The sequence below is a fragment of the Macrosteles quadrilineatus genome, unplaced genomic scaffold (genome assembly GCF_028750875.1).
Source record: "Macrosteles quadrilineatus isolate MER2022 unplaced genomic scaffold, UCM_ALF_1.0 Scaffold_1__1_contigs__length_201487025, whole genome shotgun sequence".
Classification (NCBI taxonomy): domain Eukaryota; kingdom Metazoa; phylum Arthropoda; class Insecta; order Hemiptera; family Cicadellidae; genus Macrosteles; species Macrosteles quadrilineatus.
The window spans coordinates 141,765,911-141,778,242 of record NW_026542594.1 but is presented as its reverse complement, the minus strand read 5'-3'; the positions used below and the strand labels follow the sequence as shown (position 1 = coordinate 141,778,242).

Genomic DNA, 12,332 nt, shown 5'->3' with positions numbered 1-12,332 from the left:
TTGCCAAGACACAGATTTTAAACGGGGGCAGTGGTTTTATTGGTGAGGAATATCAATACACCAAAGGGCCTCATTAATGGAACAAGGTTCCAAGTGAACAAAATGGTTAACAATTTAATAGAATGTAAAGTCCTAACTGGAACAAGTGAGGGGGATATATTTTGATTCCGAGGATCAATAGTGCCCGTCGGAAACAAACTTACCATTTAAAATGGGAAGATGCCAATTTCCATAAGCTTTGTCATTTGCAATGACAATCAATAAAGCACAAGGGCAATCACTTAAAAGAGTACCCTAGCACTGTTCTTACCCAGACCAGTTTTTAGTCACGGGCAACTATATGTTGCTTTAAGTAGGGCTACATATTTTGATGGTGTATGCATATTCATCACGGAAAATTCTGACCAGGGTAATTTTCCTCAAGGTAATTTCACGAATAAAAACTTAGTAAGTTATTCAAGGAAGTTCTTTTGTAAATAAAATAGATTTTTTGGGGGATATTTTTAAAAGGGGTTTCTTCATGAAGCATTTTTATGTTCTTCAAATATGCTATATATTGGTTTTATTAAAATGTTTATTAGATGTGTTTTAAAATCTTAAAATAACTATAAAATACTCGATAACTTATTAATTAACTAAATATATAAGACATATACAGCTAGAAAATGGATGGTCTGCTTTCCTTTTAAGGCTTCATTCATTACTGTATTTTATTTTCGACTTAGAGTCAATATATAACACGATGAATTTGTTTTCTAAATTCATATGTTTTTTTGCGGCGCGTTGAGCCACACGGGTTCACTAGTTGCTTTTAATAATTTGCTTTTAAATGGCGACCATACAAATGTAGGTATTTTAAGGTATGTATGCAAAATATTCTAAACCCATGTTATGGAATAACTACCAGGGTGATAACACAAGTGACACGACACCATACAAAACGAAAAAGCGAAGAAGACATTGCCGTGACAGTTTGGCGTATTATTTATTACGTTTGCCCTTATTATGTAATTGTAGTTATGTAATTCAAGAGACGAGTGACTTCAAAAGGCCACAATCATTAGTACTGTTCACAAATACAAGCATAACAGTAAGTAGGCTAACTGTAATCAAGGGATCAAAACATAAATTTAAAACTCGCCAACATGTTAGGAACACCACATAACAGGTCACATCACCTGAAAAAAGCTTTGAACATGGATTCTCATGAGCTATTCCTAAATAATTAAATATCCTTGACCTTAGACTTACTTCTTTTTAGGTTATTTCATAAAAGTAAGTATTCGTATGTAATCAGACCTCAACACAATTAATCTTGTTTTACAAATTTGGCGGTGTGGTAAGGGCAAGACGATGCTACGAGTTGTAGGTGAGTTGGCCCGTGGCCGCGTTGGTTGTTGGTTGTGGTTGTACCAGTTCACAGCTGTTGGCTGTTGGGCCGGCAGACAAAGCAAGAGGCGAGCGGAGCGACCGGACGGCGGGAGTTTGTGACCTTGTACACAGCTGTCTGTGTGAGGCACCTGGACACACAGACATCTGGTGGATATACACACATACACATACACACGCACACAGCTGTCTTAAACAGCCGGGGCACACGCGTGCGCAGCGCACACACCTGCCAGTACTACCTGTAGGTATATATAGTCAAATCTCATGCACAGTACTGTATACCTATGGTGTATGATCTCAATACAACAATCCCTTACAACTATATAGACCACCAACACGCATACATCCACCTAAACCAACACATGAGATACCATCGGGTTTGTTAATAACACTACAATTGCTATAATTATGCAGAATAGTGTAGATATAGAAACAGTGATGGTACGTTGTAGCCTTCTGGTATTGGTATAACTTGTCATTGCCCCCACTGTACGTCGACAATACAAAGTATGTTGTATCAGTCTTCCTTATATTTGCGTATAACTTTCCAACGCCTTCGCGTTGGTACATAATTATGGTAACAAGTTGTGTACATCGATAACAGGCAACAGCAGTGTGTTGGTGCCACTACATCGATGGGTATACTGTTACTGTATTACAGTATACTAATTTGCCATCGCCCATATAAAATGAGCAGTATGTTAGTGTTAGTTATCAACATACACAGTTTTCTCGTTTATCTTAATAGTGAAATGATGATCTCACAACCCGTAAATTCCAGCGTTATCTATTTGTTTTGGCGTTATATAAATAACAAATGAAGTATTATCAAACCCGATATCTATATTACTTCAATAAATATTGGGTCTACTATCTACTACGTGGATAACGGTTGGGTGAATGTTTTGAGTTTTAATAAATTCTTTACATTTCAAAACTCTCCTCAGTTGTACCACCAGAAATGTTAGCTTATTTTATATTTTTTATTTGAAAATGTTGCAAGAGTTTTACTTGATTGGGATAACGTTAAAATACAAATTTAAGCTCCACTTTTACTTTCTTCTTAGATCAATGCCTGATTGGGTTATTTTTGCACTTGATTTTTACTGTTGATATTTGCAGTAGTGGGGTCATTTACGTCTACTTGCAATTCAAATATTATTTCATTCTCTCATTATTTCTCTTCCTAGAAACTCACAAGCCCAAATAAATGGCGTATTTATAACTGAAGCATTCAATACTATAAAAATGATTGCCATATGCATAATATAATTAAAAGCAATACATATTTTAAGTTTACTATTCCTTTTGTATGGTGATAGGAATACTTCATCTCTGCTATTAGAGTGTTCCAGTCAAGTTAAAAGTAGTTTGATATAAAAACCAAATAATTACCCCTTATAAACTGTATTTATAAAGTAAAGTTATATACAGTACTATAAACTTATACAACCTTCCTTCCCAAAACTTACGTTGAGGTATTTTCTTCTATCTTTAACACAAACCGTGTAGCTGGTATTAATTAATTACGCTACACATAAATTAGCTGTTTTCTAAGTTTCGTTAATTACTACTGCAGTAACACAATATCTATGTAATTGTCGAAGTTTCATATTTCCAGCCACACCGTGTTACAGTTGCTAACTAACTTTGCGCCAAGCTTTATCTTTATAACATCCAACCACTGACAACTGCGTATTTGATGCATGTTTATAGTTTATCCTGAATTAGTTGTTAACTACCACCAATCATTCTATAGTTCAAGACGAACCCTTCAGTTACATTTTGTAGAAAGCATAACAATAAAATTAAATAGAATTAAAATATGATGATCCAGTGTAGTTTGTCTTGTTCAATCACATTCGTGATGCTAATTGAAACTGCATAATATAATTACTTTTTTGTAGTTGACATGAATTAAATTTAAAAGCCTATTCTCTTCTGTAGTGTAAAGATGTAGTATTACATTTGACAATGGATGACAAAAGCGGGTCGTAAGAGTCTAGATGAGTTTATGTTTATGCATCAACGTAAGCCAAATCTACAAATCTGTTTCCAAACGCGCTGCGGCTAAGATTTATGGAAGCAATTCCGACGCATTAGCTGCGGCTCAACTTCTCAAACCTTTCAAACTAACTTTCTAGAAATACAAGTTTGACATAATAGTCTAGTTACATAAACTTGAAGGATTAAAAACGTTAAACGCGGCACAATGGGAAACTCTGCAAATCCGCATTACGTTCGCGAAGTTTCATGTGAAAGACCGTGAGGATTTGTCTGTGTTAAATAATGTTTAGACGAGTGTTGAAACACCCACGAGGATCACGTCGTACTCACGGAGGTCTACACCACTACACGCCGTGTCTTTGTGTTATAAACGTAGGCCTTACAGTTATACTGTATAACTACGCGTCAATCAACCCGCTGAGAGGTTAGAAGTATATGGCACATTGCATTTGATTTGATACAAGAACGAGCGTAGTATTATATGTATCACTATCACGGTACCACAATTCACACACATCCCAACTGGTAATGGTAGGGAAGGTAAGCTGCGTAGTAAAAGAAATAGAAGCTTCGTTTGCTGGTGGTGAGAACAAGAAACGCCATTCGTTTCCGTGGAACATACGTTAACAACTGTATGTCTGTAAAAGTTTGTTGCTGAACTAAAATAGTTATTTTTATCCATATAAAATCTGCTATAACACTGGACATAAGCCATACATTTGCAAGACTTTAACATTAGTCCACTGATACAACCAAATAAAATACCAATTAATAAAATATTATCATGTAGTCGTTCTCATATTGTTTGTTTATCATCGTGTCACACTCTACAAGTCACTACAATAAACACACCTTTAATTATTTAGCAAACCTAGACGGAGATAATTTTATTAGATAATTCATAAAGGTGAACAATGTACGAAATATTAGTTTTGTTAATGAATTAGCTCAACAAATGGTGCAGTATGACGAAAAATAAATTTAGCTCATGTCACGGGCCAAAAATGTATTTTTGACCCTAGCTCATTTCCCGACCACGGCTAACTAGAGCTCCTGTCGAAAAGAATAATTTTAGGCCCTTGTAGTGAAATACAAAATAAGATTAGCTTTTAAACTGGAAAATAGGTTGGCTATTATCAAAGTCAAACCTCAAAAGAGTACTTTTGTCTGAGGCTATAAATATTGCCACTTATTTTTTACACATTTGATAATAATTAAAATATTAACTTTAAGTATGCTAAAAATTTTATCTTTGTTTAGGCCTACTCAATAGAATAAACAAGATTCTTTTAGAAAATGATATCGTTTTCAAACGTATTATTTCTACCTAAATAAAATTTTGTAAATGTAAATGTTTAAAACAATTTGTGTTTGTTCTTTGAATACTTTTCGTTTGTTTGAGTGTTGTCTTTATCTTCTGAATAGTGTTTACACATGTGAAAATGTTATGTCAATGATTTCCTTTGTTAACTCTACTTTGAAACGGTCGTCATAAATAGCGAATATAGCATTTTGTGCACGTACGGTACTGCAGTTTATTTTGTGCCGCTTGCACTTTCTTTGGGTTTTGTTTTAGTTTGGAATTGTACCCTATTGAGTCAAACGAATTGTTTCTTGTTCTGTCAATTCATTTATCTATAAAGTATACAGTAGCTTGTTGTGAATGTTTTCAGTGTTTGTTAAATAAAGTAGGCCTACTGTAGTGTAAGGCAGACACTGAAATTCAAATTTTCTTATATTGAAGGCTTTTCAATCTGAATCATTTCATTTATTATTTTGTGTTGCTATACCAATTTACCATTTTGTTATGTAGTTTATTTTTCTTGGAGAAGGTAGTGTAATATCTATGGGAATGGAATAATCAATGCTGTAGTCTATATTTAATTTTGTGCTGATATGGGTGATTTGAGTTTGCTGAAATGATGTAAAAAAAAACTAAATAAAAGATAACCGATCGGTAATCTGAAATCGATACAATATTATGATTATTGAATTTGTCTTAAATATATTTTGTATTTACATTATGTATGTGTGGTTTGAGCAAGTTTTCTAAATATTTTAAATGGTTACTGTGTTTCTTAGTAGTTCAAATCTAATACGTAATTCGATTATTGGATTATGAACTTATATTGCTATTTCATTTATTTTATTGTATCAAAGTAATCTTATACTTCGTTTGGAGCGTGGTTACCAGTGTTAAATAAGACAATAATATTGTCTAAATGTCTGTACATAAACTTATCAAATCTTTCGTTATATTATTTTTTTCCGTTGTGGTTATCCTTTGTATTATTTGAATAGCTTTTCTTTACATTAAGGAAGAGTTTCTGCCTACTGTCTGCGCTACCTCTAGCAGCGGCGACCATGTGGATGTCCTGACGGCGCGGCGGCAGTCTGGTGGTTTGAAAGTCGCCCCTTGTTTATGTTGCCAGATACGGCGCGGTATTTCCGTCGTGACAGACGCGTGTTTTTGTGACGGAGCGCGCTGCTGGTGGCTGGTCTGGCTTTGGCCGCCGAAAATAGTCCAGTTTTCGCTTGAGTCGCTCATTATTTTTCATCAGGACCAGGAGACGTTCTTGATTTCGCCACGACTACGGGAGTTGTGTTGTTAAGAAGTTGACGCGATCGCGGAAGACGGTGATGATGTCTCCACAACCGTGAGGTGCGACCGCGGAAGACGTCCACGATTTCGCCATGACTACTGGAGATGTTTAAGAAGTTGACGCGATCACGGATTAAAATTTGCCCATTCATCCGTTTGGGGGGGGGGGGCGAGCGGCGAGAGTGAGAGAATGGTTTCCGGAGGTATGTAGGCTGAGGGCCAATCTACCGACCTGTGCTAGTCTTACTCCTGAAGCAGAGATTCTACGCTCTATATTCATCACAATCTGGAGGACCACGACGACCCACTTCACACTTCCTAAACAACTCGGACTGTACCGCAAATATAACACTTTTACTCGAAACTATTGTTTTTACACTCCACCTTCGGAACAAACTACTGTAAATGTTGGTAATAAAGAAGTCACATCATCAATATAATGTTAATTTTTTTTATAAATCGTGTATTTAATCAGACTTTTAAAACTGTTTTAAACTCAACGAAAGGTCAAGGTTACGCTAACAAGAAGATTAACTTAAGAAGATCAAAACTGAATTTAATGAGGTTCTGGCAGTGCAATTATTGCTAACAAATACCCGTATTGAATGACACTCTTTCTTAGATATTAGACAACAACTGGTTTACAATACATATAGGTAGGGCCTATACTGTATGAATATGGGCCGTATTTTTTATATGCAAAAATACTCGTTGAACATAAAAATCCGTCTTGTAATAAGTTTATTTTTGTAAAATTGTTTAATGAAACTAATCATTATTCTGTTATACATCGCCTTTCTACGAGTAAAAAAGTATTCCTATCCACCAAATAATTTATCACACAATTTATGAAATACGTGAAACATGTTAAAGTTCGAGGAGAATTGAAGACATGTTCGTTGACTCATGCCAGCACTCAGAAACTAAAAAGTTAAATATGTAGGTTTAAACCTTGGGAATTATAGAAGATGTTGCGTAGAAAGTAATTGTATTGGGCCTGGAAATTTGTACTGTACAGTACTAGCAATAATTTTATAATATACTGTACTCTGCTTGGAGTTGCGTGTACACAATGATTGCATAACACTAATTTAATTGTTGTATAGCAATAGAGACTAAGCTAGTGTTTTGTAAACTATCACCCTGTGTCGGTGACAGTGATCGTCGTCTTTGTCTATGTGAGTCTGGGAGGTCTCCAGGCTCCACATTTCATTGGCAGCCACACAACTTCTTCTTGTCTGGAGCGATTTTCAAAGAAAAACAAAAAGCAGAATTTGTCTGAAATAGCTTTTGTATTTACCTCATCAAGGTTCTTCAAACAATTTCATTAACATTTTTTCAAGCATAATTTAAACTTTATTTCAGTGTTAAATGGTGAATATAAACGCTAAAAGTAGAGCAGATGTAACGTATTATGGATGCTAACACGCTGTTTAATTTTTGTAATATGTGAACCCAGTTTTTTTTTTATCTGGTAATTTTTTATGTGTTATATTGTTAAGTTTCTTGATTGAACAGAAATTATTTAATTTTTGTATTTTCGGGATTTTGGAAGTGTACAAGTTGCATTTGCAAAAAATGTTTGTAACATAATATTACATCACATCTAACAACCAACATCGAGTATCTTGTATCGATCTATTTTCCAGTACTCTTAATTAATGGACGCGTAACAATAATCTATAACTTTATCTATAACTCGGATAACACGTGATCGTCCTTTGTTATGTGTCTTTGTCGAAATAAGCTTACTTAGAACTTTACTCAATCCCAATTACGACACACCTGCTCCTGTTAAGATGTTAGTCGACAACATGCATCATCTTCACCATAACGGAAAGTGATATCAGGAAGTCAAGTAGTTAGTAGTGTGTAAAGAAAGGTAAGCATGATAGTTTATGCACTACACATCTAGAATTAATCTCCGTAAGAAATGCAACGAAGAGAGAAATCGGTTTGCCTACCAGATTAAATTAAGGAGAAAAGAACAGGGGAGCGTTACCTAATACAGTATTGTCCAATGTCTAAAAACTTCAACAGGCGACTCTAGCGGATAGTTCACTTGGAGTGTTCTGGTCCATTGTACAATATTATGAGACAATGTTTGAAACAAACTCTCAGACAATCTGTAGTCAGAACAGTTGTAGTGCATTTCTGGACAAAATGTGACGTTTCTTGTTTCAGAAATCCCCAGCAACTGAATTGAATACCATTGTATCATTGTATGTTTCTCATCTTAAGTATAGAAAGAGAGTGAATTAAAAATGCAGAAAAACTTAAAATTTTATGTAATGTTGATTGTTGATGGTGAACACAAGTATACTCGAGTCATTTGGTTCATTACATTGGGGGATCGTATTGGTTTGATTTGATATTTATATAGATAAAAGTTGCTTTAGGTATTTATATTTCGCGTACTATTGGAACATAAAACACCAGGCCTCCGCAAATTATGTTTTGGGGTAAACATTTAACATAACACTTAATGTAGCCTATTTTATACGTTCTCATTTCCATTATGAACGCAATAGATCAATTAGTTGGTTGTTCTCTGGTCACTGAATATTTGATTTAACTATATTATAGTTTTCTTGACAGATTATTGCATACAATTCAAATTTAAACACAACACTAAAAAATTGAACATCGTAAATATACTTTTTATCTAAGCAATACATTTTGATTGTTAAATCATTATTGCCACAATTACAAAATAACATCACAATCCGTTGTTTTGAAGTAATGGAAAACGTAAACACAAATCTCGTTAATATTTTGACGTTTCAGCTTAGCAAAGTATACATTGATGTAAATTGAAACTGCCCGTCGTTATTAATTTAGGATACATATGAAACTCTATTCTAGGTATGATCAACTGAATTTGGAAACACTTTTGGAATCTATAGTGGCAGAGGTATAATTGAATACGCAGTACATTGGGGAACATTTTAGGTCAGATATTCATAGTCTGACTGGATATACAGTAACACTCATTATTTTTGTATCAAAACACTAATTGTTTGCGCAACTTATTTTAGTAGGCCTAAGTATAATACAGCATACGGTAACCAAAACCATCTTTACAAGTTGACTTAGAAAGTGTGAACTAAAGTAGGAGGTTAAAAGGTACTACTGTACTCAACATTCCAAGTATTATAGACCTAGTGTATTTTATGTGACTGATAAATAACATTAGTTGAGATCTGAAGTCTACATGTTCTAAATTCGCAAGAAAAAAAAACATGATTCCATGTATATGAAAATAATTGGGATTTTGGGATGTATTTCACACATTTGAGGCCATCTCTAGCTAGAGAGTAGAGAGTGTTGTGTGTTGACTCAGGTGTAGGGAGGACTAGAGATGATTGAGGCAGGACCGATACCCGCGCAACGCTCGCGTCGTTGTGGCAGACATTGGCTCCTGTGATACAGTGGCTGTTTGTGTGTCTAAATCAAATAATTATAATTGTTTCCCATAATAATAGAATACATACATTAAAATTAATCGAGTGAAGAATGTAGGGGTTTCCATCGTTTCTCAATTATAGAGCATAAACATGTGGATCTTTCAAGTTTCACACAAACCTTCAAATTAATCATCCCCTTGCATCAAAACACAAATGCAGTCTGTGATTCTTGTATAGTACCAAGTGTTGTTTGGGTACATCATATCAATGACCATATAAAAATGATCATATTCATTCAGCACAGCTCTATCCTTCGTCCTCTATATGTTTTGGTCCGAAGCAATGTCGTTCACTTTCCAATCTGAGTCTCCACAATATGATATACCGTATTGTGCTCGTCAAACTTTTCATCAGAGTCAGATTCTCATCATAATTTTCCCACCTTTGGTTTAGCTGCTGCAATGTGATAACTGGAGGTTGATGATTGATGAGGATCATCGTGATATTGACTACGGAATATAGATATACTTGTAGACTTCAGCTGTGTCTTTGCCCATGTCTCCGATTGGTCCATGACATAAGTGTTGAAAGGATTTTAATTTTGAATCAATTTGGAACACGTGTGGAAACCTTATTGTTAAGCAATATTGATTGAAATCATCGGATCTCGAAGTTTGTGAAGATTCATGGAAATCTGATATTTTATTGAGTTGAGAGGAATATTTAAGTTCCATGGACAATCTCCATTCGTGATATTACGATGTCATGCAAACAGACGGTTCTCTGTTCTAAGTTACAACTTTGGTTACAGGCCAATCGCTCCACTTAGGAAGTCCGTTCCTTTTCAGACAAACGTTTATTGGATTAAATCTGATTCGCTAATTTTGAATAAATCCTGCTAAAATATTGTCTTTGAATTTTAAGAAAATTAAGTAGGTATCTGTTATATTTTGACTACTGTGAAATGTGAATGGAGAGTAGAAAATATCATCCACATTTACACACAAATGAAATCTCTAAGAATAAGATTCAGTTGTTTATTTTCTGATTTCATAGATGAACTGAACGAATTTCTTAGCTATTGATTGTTGTCATAGTAAATTGTGTGTGTTATTCTATAAAACACATAATACATTATTGTATTAATATGAAAGCAAGTAAATAAATTATTCGTTTTACAGAGAATGGTTGTACGGCCCAAGGAGAGTCATCAACAAAATTTCACATATCCAAACAAGCTAGCGGATTGGCTGTTTAAAACCCCATTGTTCATGTATATTGAAGTAATAGTTTAATTATACATATAGGACTAAATGAGAAGCAGTCAAAACGATTGCCGACAATAGACCCACGCCAGGGTTGACGCATTTCATATCTAGCTGTTGGTACTAAGCTGCTGTACAGTGTACACACATGACACCGCGTGCAGAGAGCTGGAGGGTAGCCTACCTAGATTCGATGGTCAGTGGTAAGGTCAGGCAGTGGTAGCGGCGTGGCGTATCGTCCTTGTTGCTATCGATCACTAACGGAACAGATCACTCACACATGGCTGTGAACTGAGCGGCACGGTAAGACTAACTGACTAACACTAACAAAGACTGAAGAGTCCGGTGTGTGGCTACGGCCGCTAGTAGCGCTACCGTCGCAGACGGTCACCATGGCAACGCCGCCCACCGACCCGCCACTACACCACCGACGACCACCGATCTTCTCTCAAAAACCTGCAACTCCACTCTCGGCACCATCAGACCATCGCGACCAAGCTAACTGCAAATTTGGTATTGTGGACATAATTTATCAAAAAAGACGAAGATTCGTTCAAAACTCAGAGAATGAGTCAATATCTCGTAGTTACTGTTTCGTCTTGATATGTTGTCCTTGATGTAGATGAGACACGATTGTCAAGTTTTCCTTGGGACACTTGGGATACCGATGTCTCGGGTTCACCAACTCCGGGTGTGTAGTGCGTGGAGTGGAGACCAGAACAATCAGACGCGCCAGGCACGTTCACAAACTCACACAAACACACTGTAAATATTACGTCTCATTAGACGTAATATTTGGTTAACATTTCGTTAATATAAGAGTTTCAAATATGGCACAGGTGTCAGAAGGGATGATCCCTATGATGGCCTCCCACGATCTAGCTCAATAACCAAAAGGTTCACAGAACTGAAAAACGCACATAAAATATTATTGAGAACAGCATGGAAATATATACCTGCACCACAGCTAACTGCAGACTAAATGTCCAAATTGGCTTGATTTTCACAAAAATATGCCATTGAAATAGTTAAATTTACTCCCTATTTAAATAACATTAAACTTTATGAGTACTTAGATTAGCTGTTACATGGACGGTAATAAAGTGAGTTTATATTGACATGTTAATAGCCTATTATAAAACAAAAAGCCAAATATGATAAAAATAATCTTACAAGCCAAATCCAACAGCTTATTTATTCCACATAAGGATAAAATGGGAATTTGCTTTTCAATTTTGTTAAATATCTTCTGTATAACTATAACTATATAACTCTATGACTCATTTGCTGGAGGCCAAGTTTTTTTTCAGTTATTTACGAAGACCCTAAAATGGGGACCTTTAGTAGACCCTAGCCTCCTTAGCTCCACCCGCACGGGTCGGTACTTTTTGTATGTTTTTTAAGGACCCTTACCCCTAGAACTGTTCCAAATTTGGCTAACTCATGGATTTTTTCCTCCATTTGGTATTTTTTGTCTTCGTTGCCTATTTGGACTATTTTGTAGGCCTACGTTTGGAGTTGTCTTCAATCTTAATTTGAAAGTTCTCCGTCATCAGTTGTTAAGCCGTGCATGTGCTCTAAATGTTTCCGTGTGTTATCGTGTGTTCGTCCTGTTTTTATGTATTTAATATTTATTTAGCCCCTGACAATAAGCAAATT

General features: G+C 35.5%; 1 protein-coding gene across 6 annotated transcripts in view; it reads right to left on the bottom strand.

Moving 5' to 3' along the window:
• The window catches only part of LOC128985978 (RNA-binding protein Musashi homolog 2-like), a 146,976-nt gene extending 135,991 nt beyond the window's left edge, over window positions 1–10,985 (bottom strand). For all 6 annotated transcript variants that reach the window (XM_054406010.1, XM_054406053.1, XM_054406072.1 and 3 more), the window contains exon 1: window positions 10,858–10,985. The gene's annotated coding sequence lies outside the window, so the exon portion shown is untranslated. The remainder of the gene's footprint in view (window positions 1–10,857) is intronic.
• Between the last annotated feature and the right edge of the window lie 1,347 nt (window positions 10,986–12,332).